Here is a 19,670-nt window from a genome sequence, read left to right as displayed (position 1 = left end):
AAATACTAATGAAAACGCTTATCAGCCCAAACTTTCAGGATATTATTGAAATATTTAAAAAATGTTCTCAGTTTTGTTGTAAAACTATAAAAGAGTTTAATATTTATTAATTATTTTTATTCTATTTCTAGTGTCCTTCCAAAACCTGTGCGTGATGTAATTGCATTTCAGACGGTACATTTTGTTTGTTTTTATTTATATTAGCTATTAATAAGGATACACTCAATATGTGCGCCTGTACCCAGGGATATTTAGTTCGAACATGTACATATTTTACATGCATGTTTAAGAACCATTCCTCTCCCTCTTTGTAATTCTTGTGCAAGACTAAGACAGGGCTACATCAGCTGTTTCACAGACACCTCAAAATATGAACATAACTTATCGTGGGTCTAGAGTCTAGACAGAAAAAAAAATCATAATTTCAAAAACAATACCTTCTCAGTTCCTCGTCGAAGCTAGCATATGAATCACTTATTATATTGTTTTATTACTATTTTTTAGGAAATAGAATATCTATTTCACACAATGACAACTAGAGACTATGTTTCTTACGGTGACATGTGCTGTTACTTCGAAGACTATGACCACAAGGAATTCGAAAACACGACGAGGGAGTACGGAACCGCACATGACCGTAAGCATGATGCTATATTTAATTAGCAGTTAACGGCTTAACAAAAAATAAAATAACTCAAACTATGTATAATTAATAACAATACGCTTTACGATAGTTGACAGCAAGGGCTATATACAAGAATATAGAATGGAAATTGATAAATTTAAAGAGATCGGGTCTAAGGGACTCGTACCAAGATACGGCGAGAAGGTAATGTAATATTTAAAAATATTTTTAATAATTGGGGTGGTAACGGATTTAACTAGAGGTAAATCAGTTTAATTTGAATTTAAAAAAAAAATGAACGATGCTGTTAAACCGATAAATGCTTAACTGTAAGTGAACGGGCCGGGGGCGGACAATAATAGGCCACTTACCCGGTTACCAATTGCTTTACACTTACCGATCAGTGCTGTGTGGGTAGTGGGGTAAATAGTCTCACTGGAAGTGTGAGGGATCGCCTACGCAAGACCAGTGAGCTATGTGGTGCAAAAGTGTGTTTAGTGTGTATAGTGTGAATGTGTAGGAAACTTAAAACTATAACTAAAAACTAAATAAATAAAACTCAAACTCGATGATAATAATAATAATATTAATATTCAATAAAATGCTATAATAAATGGTAATAAATAAATAATTAGCCCTTTTGGCTCAAGATACAATTGTGAATAAAATTCACAAACACAAATAAATAATTAGTATAAAAAAAAAGATTGGTAAACTAAAAGGAATTAATTGCCCTTTTGGCACAATAATAAATTAATCTGGTCTGTGAATAATAATTCACAAACACAAATAAATAATTAATATAGTAATGACTAGATTAAAAGGTAAAGTTAAGTGAGTGCTTAAAGCTTATGACGTTAAAAGTATTTTGATAACTAAGGTGGTTATTAGAACAACAAAAATTATTCACAAATACAAATATTGATTATTGACTAGATTGAACCCTTATGGCTAACTAGCAATATAGATGGTACGATTAACCTTATGTCTATCGCCCTAACTCGTATTTAGTAAATGAGATCAAAATATGTTCCAATAATTCACAGTAGTTAACTAAAATACAAATAAAACAAACTCAATAAAATATGGTATAAATAAAAAGTACTCACAAACCGGAGAACTGCAAACCGCTGGCCAGGGCTGCTACCTAAACCTAAATAATACTAGACACAAAGTAAAGTGAACAACAAAACAAAAATATTAAAATAGTTTTTTGTCCTTATGACAACTCAATAATGCCCTTATGGCTTAAAAATACAATAATAAACAATCTTTTGTCCTTAAGACAATAATAATAAAAAATCACAGTGCCCTTATGGCTTAAAAATACTATAATAACACTTAAAACTAAAAAACACTGAAGAAAAACACACAAAAAAGTCTAGATTAATATTATATACTTCAAATTCACAAGAATGCAACAAGTGCACTACTAACACTGATAATACGGGCGTGGCACATTTGTTTACATAGTATAACCCGGTGCGTATATGTGTGTGTGTGTGTGTGTGTGTGTGTGAACAGCTGACCGGTAGTATTGCCAGTATAGATCGTGCGGAGTAGGGCGGAGTGGTGTGGACGGCCGCGACAACCAAGATAAGAGGGCATCTGTATCATTGGCGATAACCGGCATAGAATTGCGCTCCATTACCTGTTATAGCCTCAACATCCTCCCCCCGTTGAAACCTTAAGTTTCAACCACAATGCTATTCATCTTGATTGTCTTCTGACTCGATTGGCAGTCGACAGAGTTTTACGGCGGGCCGACGGAGTTCATTATTTTTGGCAGTTTTTAATGTGACTACTCGAACTGTGCCATCTTTCCCTGGGTGTAGTTGCACTACTCGTCCTAGCTTCCACTTTGTTGGTGGAGTACAGTCCTCTTTTATAATAACCACGTCTCCAACTACTAGGTCCTTTTTCTGGTAAGTCCACTTGCCTCGCACCTGAAGTTGTGGTAGATATTCGGCATGCCATCGCCTCCAGAAGCTTTGCATTAAGCCTTGCACAAAGCGCCAACGACGTAGATGTTGAACGTCCTCTTCGGGTATGTTCGCTTCTGGTGGTATCATCATTGGGCCACCAATTAAGAAATGAGCTGGGGTGATTGCTTCCGCTTCTGAAGGGTCACTGTTAAGCGGTGTCATAGGCCGAGAGTTAACGCACGCTTCCACCTGGCACAACAACGTGGTTAACTCTCCTAAAGTTAGACGAGCATCCTTTATCACGCGTGTTAAGTGGAACTTTGTCGTCTTTACTGCGCTCTCCCACAAACCACCGAAATGAGGGGCGGATGGTGGGTTGAAATGCCACTCTACTCCCTCTTTTGCCATCTTGTCGTCGATACCAGCTAAACAAGGACTTAGCTCTTTTTGTGCTCCCACAAAATTCGTGCCGTTGTCGCTGTAGATTTTAGTGCACTTGCCTCGACGTGCCATGAACCGTCGCAGGCTAGCAATAAATGCACTACTCGTGAGATCTTCCACAGGCTCTAAGTGGACAGCTCTTGTAGAGAAACAAACGTACACTGCGATCCATGCTTTCCTGCCACTTACTCGGCGTACTCCACTTCTAATGATGAGTGGTCCCGCAAAATCTACGCCACTTATAGCAAACGGCCTACTGCGCTGAACTCGATCCCGTGGTAATGGAGCCATAATTGGTTGTAGCATAGTTGGCTTGACGCGTATGCACCTTACACACTTATGCGCCACGGAGCGTGCCATCACCCGGCCTCTTAATGGCCAATAGCGCCTTCTCATTTCAGCCAGCATGCTTTGAGGACCACCGTGCAGCAATTCCTTGTGTGTATACTCCATTAACAATCGAGTTACTTTGTGGCTAGGTGGTAAGACAATAGGGTGTCTCTGCGTATCAGGTATGTTGGCATTCTTCAACCGTCCTCCTACCAGAATGAGTCCATCCTTCAAAAATGGGTGCAAACATCTTAGCTTACTCCGAGTCGGCAACTCCTTACCGTTTTGTAGCGCCCGAAGTTCCTTCGGAAAAGCCTCTGTCTGAACTCTTCTCAATATTGAAGACTCGGCTCTTCGCAACTCACTCACCGTTAGATAGCTGGTTTCATGAACAACCTTTGAGAATCGCGGCCACTGATAGTCGATGAAGCGCCAGAGCCAAGCGGTTGCTCTTTTTAATCGGCTCCACTCCGAATGATGTTGTAGCATGTCCATTTCTGGCACTATCATGCCAGTTAAAGCTAACCGAATTGTTCGCAGTTCAGGCACGTCGTCCTCTGCCATCCTTATGTTTGCGATACGTGGCCAACCACTCTCGTCTTCCGAAAGCCAGCTCGGGCCCGTCCACCATATGTTGTTGTCGACTAAGTCCTGTGGCCTTAGACCTCTAGAGACAACGTCTGCAGGATTCTCATCGGTTCTCACATGTCGCCATTGCTCCGCAGTCGATACCTCAAGTATTTGAACGACTCTGTTAGCCACGTATGTCTTTAATCTACTAGAATCACTATTCAGCCAGCCGAGTACAATCATGGAATCTGTCCAGAGTTTAAATGATTGCACATCTATTTTCCATGACTCTGCAACCTTGTATGCTAATTGCACTAACAGTACTGCTCCATTTAGCTCCAATCTAGGAATAGTCACTCCTTTAAGTGGAGCAACTCGAGTCTTTGAACACAAAAGCTGTGCATGCCATTTCCCGTCATAGCCTAATGAACGAACATAAATGCAGGCACCATAGGCTTCCATAGATGCGTCACAGAATCCATGTAACTCAACTAAGGCGTTAGCATTGTAAATACATTTTCGGGGAATAGATAATTCCTTAAGCTTTTCTAACTCAGAGTAATAAAGGCGCCATCGTTTTTGCAATTCCTCTTGAAGTGGCGAATCCCAGTCAACCTTCAGCTGCCATAGTTGTTTGAGAAATATTTTTCCTTTAACGAGGACTGGTGAGAGAAACCCTAGAGGATCAAATATCCTATTTAACTGAGATAACAGTGTCCGCTTAGTTAGTTTAGTATCTCTAGAAATGGCAATTATATTGAATCGGAAGTCATCAATGAATGGTTTCCAACCCAGCCCTAATGATTTGACAGTATCATCATCGCTAATATCCAGTGTGAAAAGTGGGTCTTGTTCATTTTTTCCAATACCTTTTAACACGGACTCTGAGTTAGAACACCACTTACGCAATGGCATTTTTGCAGAATCCAGTATTGTGCTTACTTCTTGCTGCAATTGGAGACATTCTGCTTCAGTATCACAGCCAGTCATTAAGTCGTCCATGTAGAAGTCTTGTCTTATGACACTTGATGCTCTGGGATACGTTTGCTCATTTTGTTCTGCAAGACTGATAAGGCATTGGGTGGATAAAAATGAGGCAGGTGTTGTCCCATACGTGACAGTAGTTAAACGATAGGTCTGAAGAGTCTTACTGGGATCCGCTCTCCATAAAATTCGTTGTAGGTCCCAGTCTTGCTCTGAGATTTCAATCTGTCTGAACATCTTTTCAATGTCTGATGTTATCACGTATTGATATTTCCTAAAACGGGCCAAAATAGCAAATAACTCTTCTTGCACTGTTGGACCACGCTTAAGTACATCATTTAAAGATAACCCGGAAGAACTGTTTGCTGAAGCGTCAAACACTACGCGAAGTTTTGTTGTTAAACTGGATGTCTTCAGCACTGCATGGTGTGGTAAATAGTATGATCTGTCCGGGATTGTTGTTTCATTAGATACGCATTTCATGTGTCCCATATCCAAATATTCTTGCATGAACTTGATGTATTCCGTGCGCAAATGCTGATCGCGTTGCAGTCGTCTTTCAACACTAAAGAACCGTGATGTCGCCATTGTTATACTGTTTCCCAATTTATGCACGGTTTCCTTGACCGGTAAACGAAGAACGAAACGTCCATTTTCGTTTCGCATGGCAGTTTCGTGGTAATGCTGAACAGTCTCTGTCTCCTCTAAACTCTTCAAGTTTGACTTAGATGTCTGACCATAACCTGAATCCTCTCTTAGCAGTAATGCCTTCCAATCTTCTTCAAGGGCTTCGCCCACAGAGTTGATCCCTAATAAACAAGTGGCCTCTAATTCACCAGTTACTACCCATCCAAATTGGCTCTCTTGCAAGCACAAGGCTGCAGGCAGAAGCATCCGTCGCTCAGTGCCCAAAGTATCAAAGAATATGCCACCGCCTATCAGAAGATCAACTGCCCGATGTTTGTCAAAATCTGGATCTGCCAGTTGTGGAATCAGCTCTGATGGTATGTTCCATCCTCCCTGAGGTTCAGCACATGATTGTAACGCAGAGACAATATTTGGTAATACATAACAAAGTAGGTCCACTTCATAGTCACTTACTCGAGATGACACCTTAATATTTATGGACGATGCTGCTTGGACTTGCTTTGCGCCTATTCCACTTATTGGTAAACAGGTCTTTCTTGCCGGTAATTGTAGCAAGGTTGCCAATCTTTTAGATATGAAATTAATTTGTGAGCCACTGTCGAGTATAACTCGACATTGGCATTTATTTCCAAATTTGTCAAGAACTATAATGACAGCGGTAGCAAGAAAAACATGAGCTCGGCCATCACCAGCTAAGAGTGCAGTGCTTTGATTTGGAGAGGAAACCGTACCATCGTCCGCCTTAGGCTTGGCCACATCTTTGGGCTTTTCAAAATGCAACAATGTGTTATGGCTTCGTTTGCAATAACGACAAGTATAAATTGACTTGCATGCATTAGATAAGTGTCTAGCTGATAGGCAATTGAAACAGAGTGATTCTTTTCGCACGAATGAGAGACGCTCAGCTAATGAAAATCCCTTGAACTTGTCACAAAAATACAGCTTGTGATTTCCAGAACAGCAATGACATGATTCTGTTGCACTGGAAACTACCAAGGACCTTTTTGGCACCAAATTGCTCTTCTTAACGTTGGAGATCGTTGACGCTCCCCCCGTAGGCTTAGATCGGGTCCTTGAAGCTTCTAATGCGACACATCGACTAGCAAGAAATGTTTCGAGGTCCGAATATTTTGGCAATTTAGTGTTTTTCTGGTGCAGCAGCCATGAATGGGCGGTCCCCTTATCCAAACGGCTAGTTACAATTGTTATCAACCATGCGTCCCAATGCTCAACTGGTTGATTTAACGCCTTAAGAGCTGCAACCTGAGTACATACACAGGAGTATAATTCGTTTATTGTCTCAGAGGATGCTTCTTCGACTTGAGGACAGTCGAGTATGGACTGAATATGTGACTGTATCACCAGGCTTTGATTGTCAAATCTTTGTATTAACCGCCTGACAACAGTTTCGTAATTGGCGTCACTAACAGGAATTGAGCGCACTAAATCCAATGCTGATCCTTCTAAACACGAACGCAGATAGAAGAACTTTTGAGCAACTGAGTATGCGTCATCATTGTGCACCATAGCTTTAAAGACGTCATAAAAGGACGACCACTTTTGAATATCGCCGTCAAACTTGGGTAAAGGAATTGGCGCTAATTGAACTCGAGCCGGAACGTATGTGCCACCGTACGATTGATTGTGGCCCGTTGTATTTAATCCCTTTTCTTGATTGATAATTTCTTGGATTTGTGATCGTATTGCAAAATATTCACTTTCAAATCTATCCCTTTCCAACTCAGCTTCTTCAGTGTCATCAGAATCAATAAGTTCAATTTCGCATTGAATACCATCAAACTTACGATTTATTTGAGGAAGCTCTTCCTGTCTGAACTCCAGTAGTGATAAAGCTTGTTCGGATGGATCGAATTTTGAAATAAATGTTCGAACGCGCGTAAGTGAAGCTTTAACAACGCCTCGTTTTCGTTTTAATTCTGTCAACAGTTTTTGTGCGTTTTCGTCTAGTACCATTTTGATGAATTAGAACGAAGCAGAATAATATCGAAAAACACAGATTTTAAATACCAAATAAGACAAAAAAAAATAATATAAAATAATAACGAAATTGAAGTACCCAAATTGGTTAGTTACTCAGTCTCAAATTAAATGACTCAATTTTACTATTACCTTTTTATTTACTAAAGAAATTTAATTAAAAACACTTTAAATTTGGTAACGCGTTTCCAAGAGTTTACTAAAATTCACAAAATAACTCAATAGAAATAATTCAACACACAAAATGAAATTCAAAATTGAACAACAAAACACAGAACACTAGAACGGTATAAAAAATAAAAAAGTATCACGTCGAGGTCACCAAAATGAACGGGCCGGGGGCGGACAATAATAGGCCACTTACCCGGTTACCAATTGCTTTACACTTACCGATCAGTGCTGTGTGGGTAGTGGGGTAAATAGTCTCACTGGAAGTGTGAGGGATCGCCTACGCAAGACCAGTGAGCTATGTGGTGCAAAAGTGTGTTTAGTGTGTATAGTGTGAATGTGTAGGAAACTTAAAACTATAACTAAAAACTAAATAAATAAAACTCAAACTCGATGATAATAATAATAATATTAATATTCAATAAAATGCTATAATAAATGGTAATAAATAAATAATTAGCCCTTTTGGCTCAAGATACAATTGTGAATAAAATTCACAAACACAAATAAATAATTAGTATAAAAAAAAAGATTGGTAAACTAAAAGGAATTAATTGCCCTTTTGGCACAATAATAAATTAATCTGGTCTGTGAATAATAATTCACAAACACAAATAAATAATTAATATAGTAATGACTAGATTAAAAGGTAAAGTTAAGTGAGTGCTTAAAGCTTATGACGTTAAAAGTATTTTGATAACTAAGGTGGTTATTAGAACAACAAAAATTATTCACAAATACAAATATTGATTATTGACTAGATTGAACCCTTATGGCTAACTAGCAATATAGATGGTACGATTAACCTTATGTCTATCGCCCTAACTCGTATTTAGTAAATGAGATCAAAATATGTTCCAATAATTCACAGTAGTTAACTAAAATACAAATAAAACAAACTCAATAAAATATGGTATAAATAAAAAGTACTCACAAACCGGAGAACTGCAAACCGCTGGCCAGGGCTGCTACCTAAACCTAAATAATACTAGACACAAAGTAAAGTGAACAACAAAACAAAAATATTAAAATAGTTTTTTGTCCTTATGACAACTCAATAATGCCCTTATGGCTTAAAAATACAATAATAAACAATCTTTTGTCCTTAAGACAATAATAATAAAAAATCACAGTGCCCTTATGGCTTAAAAATACTATAATAACACTTAAAACTAAAAAACACTGAAGAAAAACACACAAAAAAGTCTAGATTAATATTATATACTTCAAATTCACAAGAATGCAACAAGTGCACTACTAACACTGATAATACGGGCGTGGCACATTTGTTTACATAGTATAACCCGGTGCGTATATGTGTGTGTGTGTGTGTGTGTGTGTGTGAACAGCTGACCGGTAGTATTGCCAGTATAGATCGTGCGGAGTAGGGCGGAGTGGTGTGGACGGCCGCGACAACCAAGATAAGAGGGCATCTGTATCATTGGCGATAACCGGCATAGAATTGCGCTCCATTACCTGTTATAGCCTCAACAGTAAGTCGTTAAAATAATATATTGTTAGGACCAAGTTTACGATTACCGATAAACAGGATAATCATTTTAACGTGAACCACTCGATATCTCATAGGGTTTAATAAGAAATTAAATTTTTTTTCTATTGTTATTCTCCTATGTGACCTCAATTTTTCGCATTTTTTTTTGTTTTTACCATCCTCTAAACTTAGTTTTTTTGATAACAGCTTATTAAACTTAAATGGTAACGCATCCATTTCATCATTCATTTCAACTTTATAAATTGAGAAAAATGAATTAACGATTTAAAATGGTTGATAACCAATTTTGAACAACTATTTTCGAAGTTATAAAAGTTTAAAAGATAGGACGGAAGGGGAAGTGCGTGCAGAAAAAAAAAATGATTACACCGTTCCTCCTGCTCAAAACTTCAATAACTTCAAAAATAGCTATACAAAACTGGTTGTCGACCAGTCAAAATGTTTAGTATATTATTCTCAATTTTGAAAATTCCTACTTAGCGGCTTTAATAAACATTTTTAGTTAATGAAAAATGAATTTATGAAAATCATTCCAAAAAGACAACGCAAGAAGAGAGAATATGTTACTTTCAAAGAACTAACTAAATATTATGAAAAAAAAATTCCTTTATCTCAACTCGAATATATAATAAGTTACTACGGGGAAAAGCATGGTAAGCATATGATTTTGAATCACTACTTTTATTAGTCGTAAAATTATCTAATTGTAAGGTGGTGTTAATCAATTCAGTTTTAGCTAAGATGGCGTTTTTACATTATAATCATTACTACTTATTTACTTCGGATAATAATTATTTTAATCGAATATAACCTATTCCTGACCTTAACTAACCGATCTATATTTAATTTTACGTGCAAATATCTACACTATACACTATGCGTGACTTATTTCAGTATAATAAATCGGTAAAAATTGCATTTTTATTTGTTTAATAGCTATTGCAATTCATTCGTCTAAGAATCTAAAATATATATGATCAAATCATATCTTGTGTAAAATCGCCTCGGGTTCGCTTATGGATTTTTGATACAAACATAAAATGTACAAAATATACTCATTATGTAAGTCAATACTGTTCATGTTTTACATGAACAGTATTGAACATTAACAATTTTTTGAACATTTCTCCCTTTACTCCTTGAGCTCTTTTTGTAAAACACAGAATACTATAGAACAACATTTTAGTATTTTTAGTTATTTTTTCGTCATTATATTTATGAAATTATTGTTTTCTAGATGAAGAATACCGATTAAATTTTAATGACTTTAAAAGGGCCACAAACAGTTATTTTTTTCCAGATCTGTTATCTGATAAAATTACGGTAGTAAAATATAATATATTACTGTTCAAAAATGTTTCATATGATTTTTTTTGTACGATTAAAAAAAAAATTTGTTCAGGCGATATATACTCTATTTAAGAACATAATTCCAAAAACAGACAGTAGAAACCATATTTTGCTCAAAGACGCGATTAACTATTTTGGAACAGAAACATACCTTGAAAGTACGCTCATTCGGCTTTTTGAAAAATACGGAAAATTCGAACGAGGTAAATATAAATTTCAATAAAAGCATTTATGTATCTTAGGTTTAGATTATATAATATTGCAGTTTTACAGTACTGAAAGCATAGCGTTATAATTTAAATTACTTTGGATAGGCGTTCGGTACTTGTATACTACCGTACTAGATGTTGAACTACACTTTGAATGGAATGGTAAGTGTGATATTTATTAACTTCGTTAAAATTTAACCGCAAAACTGCCTTTTGTGGTACGCAGTTTTGTTAACATGTTTGTGGTTTAACAGTAATGTATAGTGTCTAATATCTATATCACTCGGTTTATTTTTCATATCTAGCCTAACCGAATCATAATACAATTTACTTGCAACTTAATCAATGCATTCATTTTTTTGGTTTACCTTGGGTAGTAATTCAGTCTTGGATCAACAAAGAAAATACTTATTGCATTAAAATTTCCTGAAGCTAAAGTTATGATCGAAACCTACCTCGTGTATAACAAAATTATGTGTATGGTTAAACATAGTTTATTAAATTGTGTTTACCTCCGTAGCAAAATATAACATATTAAAACTTAAATACTACTTTTTATTTCAATCTTCTTATACACCTATTATGTTTGAAAAATATCACTGAACTGTGATATATCTGTGTAAACATTTTAGCCTTTAAAAACTGTAATGCTATTTTTGAAACATGTTATACTTCGCTTTTTAGGCGTGAAAAAATAAAACATTTTAATTGTAACTTTTAGTAATGTAATCATTTTATTTATGTTATATTGATAATCAGGTGGACAATACCTTTTGTATTTCCCTGACTTCAAAAGAGCCCTAAACTATGGAAACCTTGAAGTCCCAAAGTGATGGAAATTTGATTCAGGCTGTCACCAAATATATAAACATGTTGGTAAGAAGAACGTCAATATTGTGATAAGCAAAATAATAGTTAAATTTCTTTATAAATAATTATTTACTAACTCTTAAAATAATGAAAAAAATTATATTAATTATATTAAACCATTTAATACTTATTTAAACACTGTCATTTAATTAAATAAAAATATACCAAAATAATACATGTTGTATTTTTGTTTTTAAGATCTGTACTCGTATTCATCGTCTATTATTACCACTTGTACACTTAATTAATAACCGTAGAACTATTGTTATATGCTCAGTTTACTCTTGTACAGTTGAAGACAACTTAGTTATTTACATATAAAATATAATTTCAAATATTTCATGTCAATTGACAAAAACTTTTTATTTAAGTATTTTTTTTTTTATATACCTAAAATTGTTAAAATGGGTTTTATTGTAAAACAATAAAACAATTTAATATTTGTTTTAAATCAGGTACCTATATTTAGTAGTTTATTGTACTTATTATTTATGTTAAAATTCATACCTAATTTCGAAAAAATATTTTGTATTTAAGTACTCATTAACTGTAGTGTAAGTCTAGCTATCTGTCAGATCAGAAACGACCTACAAGAAAGAGGGCCAAGTAAATCATCTACGAGTTAGCCACCGAATAATAACCAATAGTCAAAAACATATTTATATGTAGGTATACAATTAGTTTTAGCTGTTTTTATAAGACAAATGTGTTTGCTGACAGTAATTATTATATTAAATGTTTTAAATCATTTTAGCTTCGATGCAAAGCGAGAAGGTATTGGTTTTACTCTAATGTGTGTTTTTTTTTTATCTGTATACACTGTAACTTTTTTAATACTGGACCAATTCCTTCGAATAGCAACTCTATAAATTGCAAATTTCATCTAGTTGGTACTTTGGGGGGGTAAAAGTTGAAAAAGTTTAATTCTTCACAGACGAAAGTTGAAAAAACCAAAAAAAAACCGTACGAGTTTTTAAGTTAGAACTTTTACTGGCTATAATTTCGAGAAAAAGAGTCGGATCGAGTTGAAATGTATAAGAAATAATTATTTCGTATGCCCGCACACGTCAGTTGTGTCAAACTTAAACTATACCCATTTCCCTTACAATTTTATGTATATTTATGCAGAATGATACTATTAGGTTTTGTGCTCAAGTACCACTTTTGACTTAAAGTTTACACAAATTCAATTTTTTTTTTTTTTTTTTTTAACTAAAAACACGGTGTACCAGATGCGAGAAACTAACAGACACTAAAAACTATCAGTTGGTAACGTCTATCCGTGTTAGATTAGGTTAGGGTCCAATGATCGGTATTATAATATTGTGTTTATTACATGATATCACAGGCGACTAAATCGTGTAACTGATTGTAGTAGACACTCGATTTATTGGGAAAAAAACCTATCCGTGTACTTATTAAGACACTTAATGATTTTGATACGACAAAACCACTGTCGTTGTCTCGTAATTTTATAGCCTGCGTTATATAACCTTACCGAAGGTTATCTATGAGTAAATAATGTCCAACTACCTGCAAATAATGAAGAGGACTGTTGTTTTTTGGATTCAGATTAAGTGTTAGTTTTTATGCAGTATACCGCCTCAAAATGTTTTTTTTATTACACAATTTTTTTAAAGGAAAACTAATGTTTTGTACATTGTTATACTGTTATTCATTTAAAGAGATTCACGCTTGATTGTTTAAATTGTCTAATATTAGATAATCTGCTTCGTGCTTATTTTAATTTTTTAGTTTATCAACTTGTAGCTCTAATTTTGTAAAAAATATTTCATTATTTTATTACTATGTACTATTAATATTAAGATAAATTTTAATAATAATTAAGTCATAAATGATAATACTTTATTTTATGACTTGATCAAATCAAGTGATCATTTAACATCATAATACTGCTCCTATGCTATTATTAAAAAAACACAATTTTTAAAATCTCCATAAAAGGTTATTGTTAAATAACAGGCAACAGCCGACTGCTAGTACACGTTAGTAATATTTAACTAATAAGTAATATATGTAGGTAAAATTTATTGTTTTCTCCATCACAGTACCAGTATACGATTTATTTTAATTTAAATGTAAGAAAATCGATTTTTCTTTAGAAAATAACAAGAAATTAATATACAGGATGAGGCAGTAAAACGGCGATTTTCTAATGTATTTAAATGGTAAAACCCGTTTCACTATCCCACCCTTTACATTTTAAAAATCTACGAAAAGATTATTTTAGTTGCATTTTATTTTGTACATTGTCAATCTAGTAAAAAAGAAGTATAATATAGCTTTGAAATAATATAATCTGTGAAGTATAAATAGTTTGTGTGAAATTGCTTTAATGAAAGTATATAATACATAAATATTAATTTTATTGAGAATAAGCGATTATAATTTAAACTGTGGAGTACAAACGATTGAAACATGAATCGTCGACCATTCCAACAAAATATAACAAGACAATGTATATGTGTTATTTGGTCCACTAAGTTTTTAAAAAAAAAAAAAAAACCAGTACAGTAGGGTCGGTTTATAGTGGGGACGGAACATAGTTGGGTCGGGGCATATTGGGGACGGGGAGGTCACAGGTTTACAGAAATTTTTAAATCTGAAAGTGATAAAATCACTTTCGAAAAAACGCTTCGATGCAAATCGGTAGTTAGTATTTTCAAGCCAGTACAGTCCAAACCAAGCACAGTGTAAGCAAAGTTAGAAAGTTTTAAATGAAGGTTCTGTATTTACAAATGAGCATCAAAGCGTTTATTTGAAAGCGATTTTATTCAATTTTATCACTTTTATTTATAATAATTCTTGTAGATCTGTGCCAATACTCTACTGTACTAGTCCTCTCGAATAAAATTACTTTCAAATTAACGCTTTGATGCTCATTATACTGTGCTTGGTTTGGACTGTACTGGCTTGAAAATACTAACTACCGATTTGCATCGAAGCGTTTTTTCGAAAGTGATTTTATCACTTTCAACTTTAAAAATTCCTTTAAACCTGTGACCTCCCCGTCCCCAATATGCCCCGACCCAACTATGTTCCGTCCCCACTATGCACCGACCCCACTGTACTGGATTTTTTACTTTATACTTATTGTTAAAAAAAATGTCAATAATAATATATCAGTTCTATGTCGCATCCATAGTACTTTTTCATTAAATTATAATGAAAATCGTACATCAGTCTTGGAAATTTTCAATACAGAAAATCCTACATCAACCGGTTTGCCAACGGTTAAAACATTCTTAAAACAAGCCTCAGAACTGCAATCGAGTGACATTTTCATGCAGTTCCGTACATTCTCCATAGTTTTACCTGTTAAAACAATTAAGTCTTAATTATTAGGATGATGTTAATTGTTTTTTCTATGTTTAAACACATACCAAATACTGCATTATTTATGAGTTTAAAAAAGTTTTTTTGAGAGGCCTAGTACAGTAGAATATAGGCATAATAGAATTAAAGCAACGAAGGGACGGAGATGTCACAGGTCTACAGGAGTTATTATAAATAAAAGCGATAAAATTGAATAAAATCACTTTCAAATAAACGCTTTCGTGCTTCTATTTTGTAATTTTATCGGTCATTTCAAAAACGAAACAAGTCACAAATTTGAAATTTTACACCAGCCACAAGAAACTTGTGGCTGGTGTAAATGTAAACGTAAATAGTTTTTGCAGTGATTCTAATTTCTTGTACACAACATTTGTATTAAATATGAGTCTGACAAATTTAGTTTTCACACAGAATACGTAACTAAGTATATAGTTATTAAATTTGACAAAAAGACGTTTTTGAAAAATCGATGTCCTAAGTCGTTTTTGAAATGACCGATCAATTTAATACTTTCTAACTTTGCTTACACTGTGCTTGGTTTGGACTGTACTGTCTTGAAAATACTAACTACCGATTTGCATTGAGGCGTTTTTTTTAAAGTGATTTTGTCACTTTCAGATTTAAAAATTCCTATAAACCTGTGACCTCCCTGTCCCCACTATGCCCCGACCCAACTATGCTCCGTCTCCACTATGCCCCGACCCCACTGTACTGTTTTTTTTAACTAGATCCTAAGTCTAATAATACCAAATACATCAGTATACTATGAATTGTCACAAAATATTTCAAAAGCTGATGCAGAAAACGATAGTAAGACGTCACATTATCTGATCATTTATTTATCACCACTCTGCCAACATTTACTCCAATTTTGTTATTATTGTTAGAAGCGAATGTCTTCTTAGATAAAGAGGGATATTAGTATATTCAACAGTGTTTTTACCCACATAATACAATTTAATGTTAGTCTACCAACATAAAAACCTAATATGTAATTTATTAAAAAGAAAATTACACATAAATGAAATTATTTTATCTAATATTATATTTATGCTTTGCAATACATAAAGTTAATATATTGATAAAATAAAAAAATGTGGTCTGAATAAAAAACCATGTAAATTAAATTGTAATAAGTGTAAGGTCTCTAAACTGTAAGACTTTAATTTAAATGTTTAAATTCCAACTGAAAACTACAATATAGTATAGTTTATGAGCTGATATGAAAATTTTTATCTCTTCATTATTATCACAGTTAAGATACCTCTATTTTGGAAGGGATTGACATAAATTACCCTTTCGGTTTAAAACAAAATTCCATTATTAAACAGATGGAAACAAATCAGATTTTCATTTACTTAAATATGTAATTTGGTAAGCAAGTAATAAAAGCCACAGTTTACAATTACTACAATTTTTTTACTATTATTAGAAGATAATGTCTTCCTAGATAGAGAGAGAAATATTAGTATAATCTCAAAAACATAACATATAAACCATATTTTGCTCATAGTCGTGAAAATATAACATATTAAAACTTAGATTCTACTTTTTGTTTCAATCTTATTATATACCTACTATGTTAGAAAAATATCACTGAACTCATATCCGTGTAAACATCTTAGCCTTTAAAAACTTTAACGCTATTTTTGAAATATTTTATACTACTCTTTCTAGGCGTAAAACAATAAAACATTTTATTAATAATTTCTACTGCTCTGTGTTGAGATACTTATCGGTGGGTTGGATTTCAAGTGCTGTTCAAGTTTTCTCGTAACATCGGTATAACTGTGTATAAAATGCTTCGGTACATCGCTAGATTCACAATTTTTATTGCCGCTGTAGACGACTGGAGTGATCTGCAGATGGCTTCTTCAACATACACTTAAAATCGGCATAAATTAATCAGCAATCTTCCTTTCTTTCTCTACCAAGCCCTGCCCCCTCCTGGAACTAGCCACGCGACAGCACTTCCTGATTTCCAAGTCAAGAGGAAGTACCCCAGCTAAAATTGGACACGAGTCAGTACTAATCGCACTATACGCGCCCTTCATGGACAGGAGAACTTTCCTCTGTGCTCTGTAACGATCATATTTCACATGGCCGCTACTTCGCGTCACAAACCTACTGACATAGGCTTAGGATTATCCACCACGGCCATAGTAAATTGATGGATGGCTCGACGAACCATACGTATTAATTAAAGAAGTATATTATTGTCGTATTTAGGGGAATAAATTAAAAAAAAAGATTCTAATAATTCACTTTTTAGTAGTCGTGGTGTACATTTTCTTTAACCGACACTTTTGCCCAACTATTGTTTATTATGATGTATTTAAGTCCAAATACTTTGGTCTCAATTGTGTTTGCTTTAATATTCTTTACAATTTCTGTTGTAACACGTGGCCTTTTTAGTGTCCTAAGTGTTTAGCTTCCTTAAATATAAAAGGTAATTCAAAAGTTATATTTACCAAATTGAAAAACATAAAACGGTCCATGATTAAAGACTCAGAGTTATGCATTTATGATTGTGTTAAGTATTATATTATTTAGTGTAAAATGTTTTGCATATTGAAATGTTGTCGAAGTTTAGGGTTGCCATTTTATGCCCTTCTCCTTCAGATTTTTTTTTAAACATTATATACATAATACGCTTGCTAATGAAACTCAATATTTATATACACTGTAAGCATAGTTATTATTTTTCAACGTTTTTTTAAACAGCGCTGTATACATTGTACCGATACTTAATCTAATCAGAATACGGGTAGGTATTTCAAATGATTTCGATAACTATTCTTTAGTATAATAGTTACTATAGTAGTTCAAAATGTAAGGTTTTTCATTTTGAAATATTGTTTGAATTTGTGAACATTTTTATAACTTGAGTGTTATTAATTATTTTGCTCATCTCTATACTTTTCAGTGATAATGTTTAACTGGTACTTTGGATGTATTTATATAATATTTATATTAACCATGTAAATACATAGAAATACATTGAAAATGTAGATACCCGACAAAAATTATTAAATGATATTTTCACAACTTTATAACTAATTTCTCATCTAAACCCGATTTGCCATTACACACAGTCTAAGTAAATAACATTTTTTGTTTAGTTATGAAAATATAAATAAATAACCAGTGCAGTATTTTTTTTTTTATGTATTATAGTTGTTGCTATAGCAGTTAGTTGCTATAACATATTTTTTGTTAGTTATAATCGTTGTTAAAAAACATGTTTTTTATGGTTTTTAAACAAAAGAGCTTTAATACAATTTAAATATTTATTGTTTAAAATAGGATTTTAAAGAAGATACATAATTCAAGTGAAGATTTGAAATGACGTATTCTCACAACCAAAGAATTATATTGTCTGGTGGTCAAAAAACTATATCACGGATACAAATGGTATAGAACTGACCAGTCGCTTATAACAAGTTAAGATTTAATTTTTACTCCTAGACTTATTTAATTTAGCAAGATGGTTTAAATGACGTTTACTAAAAAGTTTTAAAGCATTAATAAAAATTAAATGGGGTATTATCTCATGGTATTGTAACGGTTACATTATCTAACCGTTCCTGTTTACTCTGAATAAATATAATTGACCATTACTTATATTTTTTTTTTGCATGTGTTATAGTTTATAAATAACTATTTTTATTTGTGTTTTTACTTACTGCCTTTGTTCGCCGTCTGCACGCGGCGAGGTCGGGGGGCACGGTGTTAGCTTCTGTTTAACGCCTCTTCGGCATCGTGCAGACGGCGGTTTTTTTTCCCCAGTTCGGCTTCCAACGCTCTTAGCTGTTCATGCATTTTTTCTAGTTCGTCCACGTCTTGCAATTGTATCCGTGCAGATTCACTCTTTAACTTCCCCAATTCCTCATCGTGTTTAACTTGCATCCTTTGCGGCAGACTTCATCATGTTTTATTTATAATTATTATTATTATTAAAGAAGCACCGAGGAATTAGGGTGGGTTTCCTGGACTGCTTAGAACAACTTAGAAAAACAAGAATTTTGGTATTATGGTATTGTAATGGTTACATTATCTAACCGTTCCTGTTTACTCTGAAAAAAATATAAGTAAGGGTCAAAATAGAGTAGTTTTTTATGATTTCATGTTAAAAGTCGTATTTTATTATTTTTGTTTGCATTGATAAAAGTAATACTAAGTTTGTCCCTTCTGTGTGATTCCTCTTCTTTCCAGAAACATAATATTTAAATCAAACAGGTACATTTTATAATGTTTTACAATATTATAGTATTTTCATACATATTTATTGTGGAGAGAGTATTTCTAGTCTCTCAACATCTACAGGATACATAAATCATCATACATATAAAGTAATAACGTAAGGTAGCACAGCCGACAATATTACAATACGCCCAAAACAGAGTGTAGCACGGACGACCGGCTTTGACAAAGGCTTGCACAACACTATCGTCACTCCGGTTTATGGATGCACAGTTGCACGTTAACTAAAATCATCAAGGGGTAGTAGTTAGATTAAAGATATGATAGCGAAGCATGTGTATAACTATTTTTATTTGTGTTTTTACTTACTGCCTCTACTGCCTTTGCTCGCAGTCTGCACTCGGCGCGGTCGTGTTCGGTGTTAGTTTCGGTTTTCTAAAACTCTAATCTCTTCGGCGTGTTGAAGCGATTTGGCGGTT

General features: G+C 33.8%; 1 protein-coding gene across 1 annotated transcript in view; it reads left to right on the top strand.

Moving 5' to 3' along the window:
• The window catches only part of LOC126847703 (uncharacterized), a 330,437-nt gene that overhangs the window by 131,073 nt on the left and 179,694 nt on the right, over positions 1-19,670 (top strand). The gene's annotated exons all lie outside the window — the stretch shown is intronic.

The sequence above is a fragment of the Adelges cooleyi genome, unplaced genomic scaffold, assembly GCF_023614345.1.
Source record: "Adelges cooleyi isolate 19-005CV unplaced genomic scaffold, UGA_ACOO_1.1 ACOO_flye_CR_arks_rails_tigmint_CR_PRNA_118, whole genome shotgun sequence".
In the NCBI taxonomy this organism is placed as follows: Eukaryota; Metazoa; Arthropoda; class Insecta; order Hemiptera; family Adelgidae; genus Adelges; species Adelges cooleyi.
The sequence above is the reverse complement of the archived record's forward strand: the minus strand, read 5'-3'. Positions and strand labels throughout refer to the sequence as shown.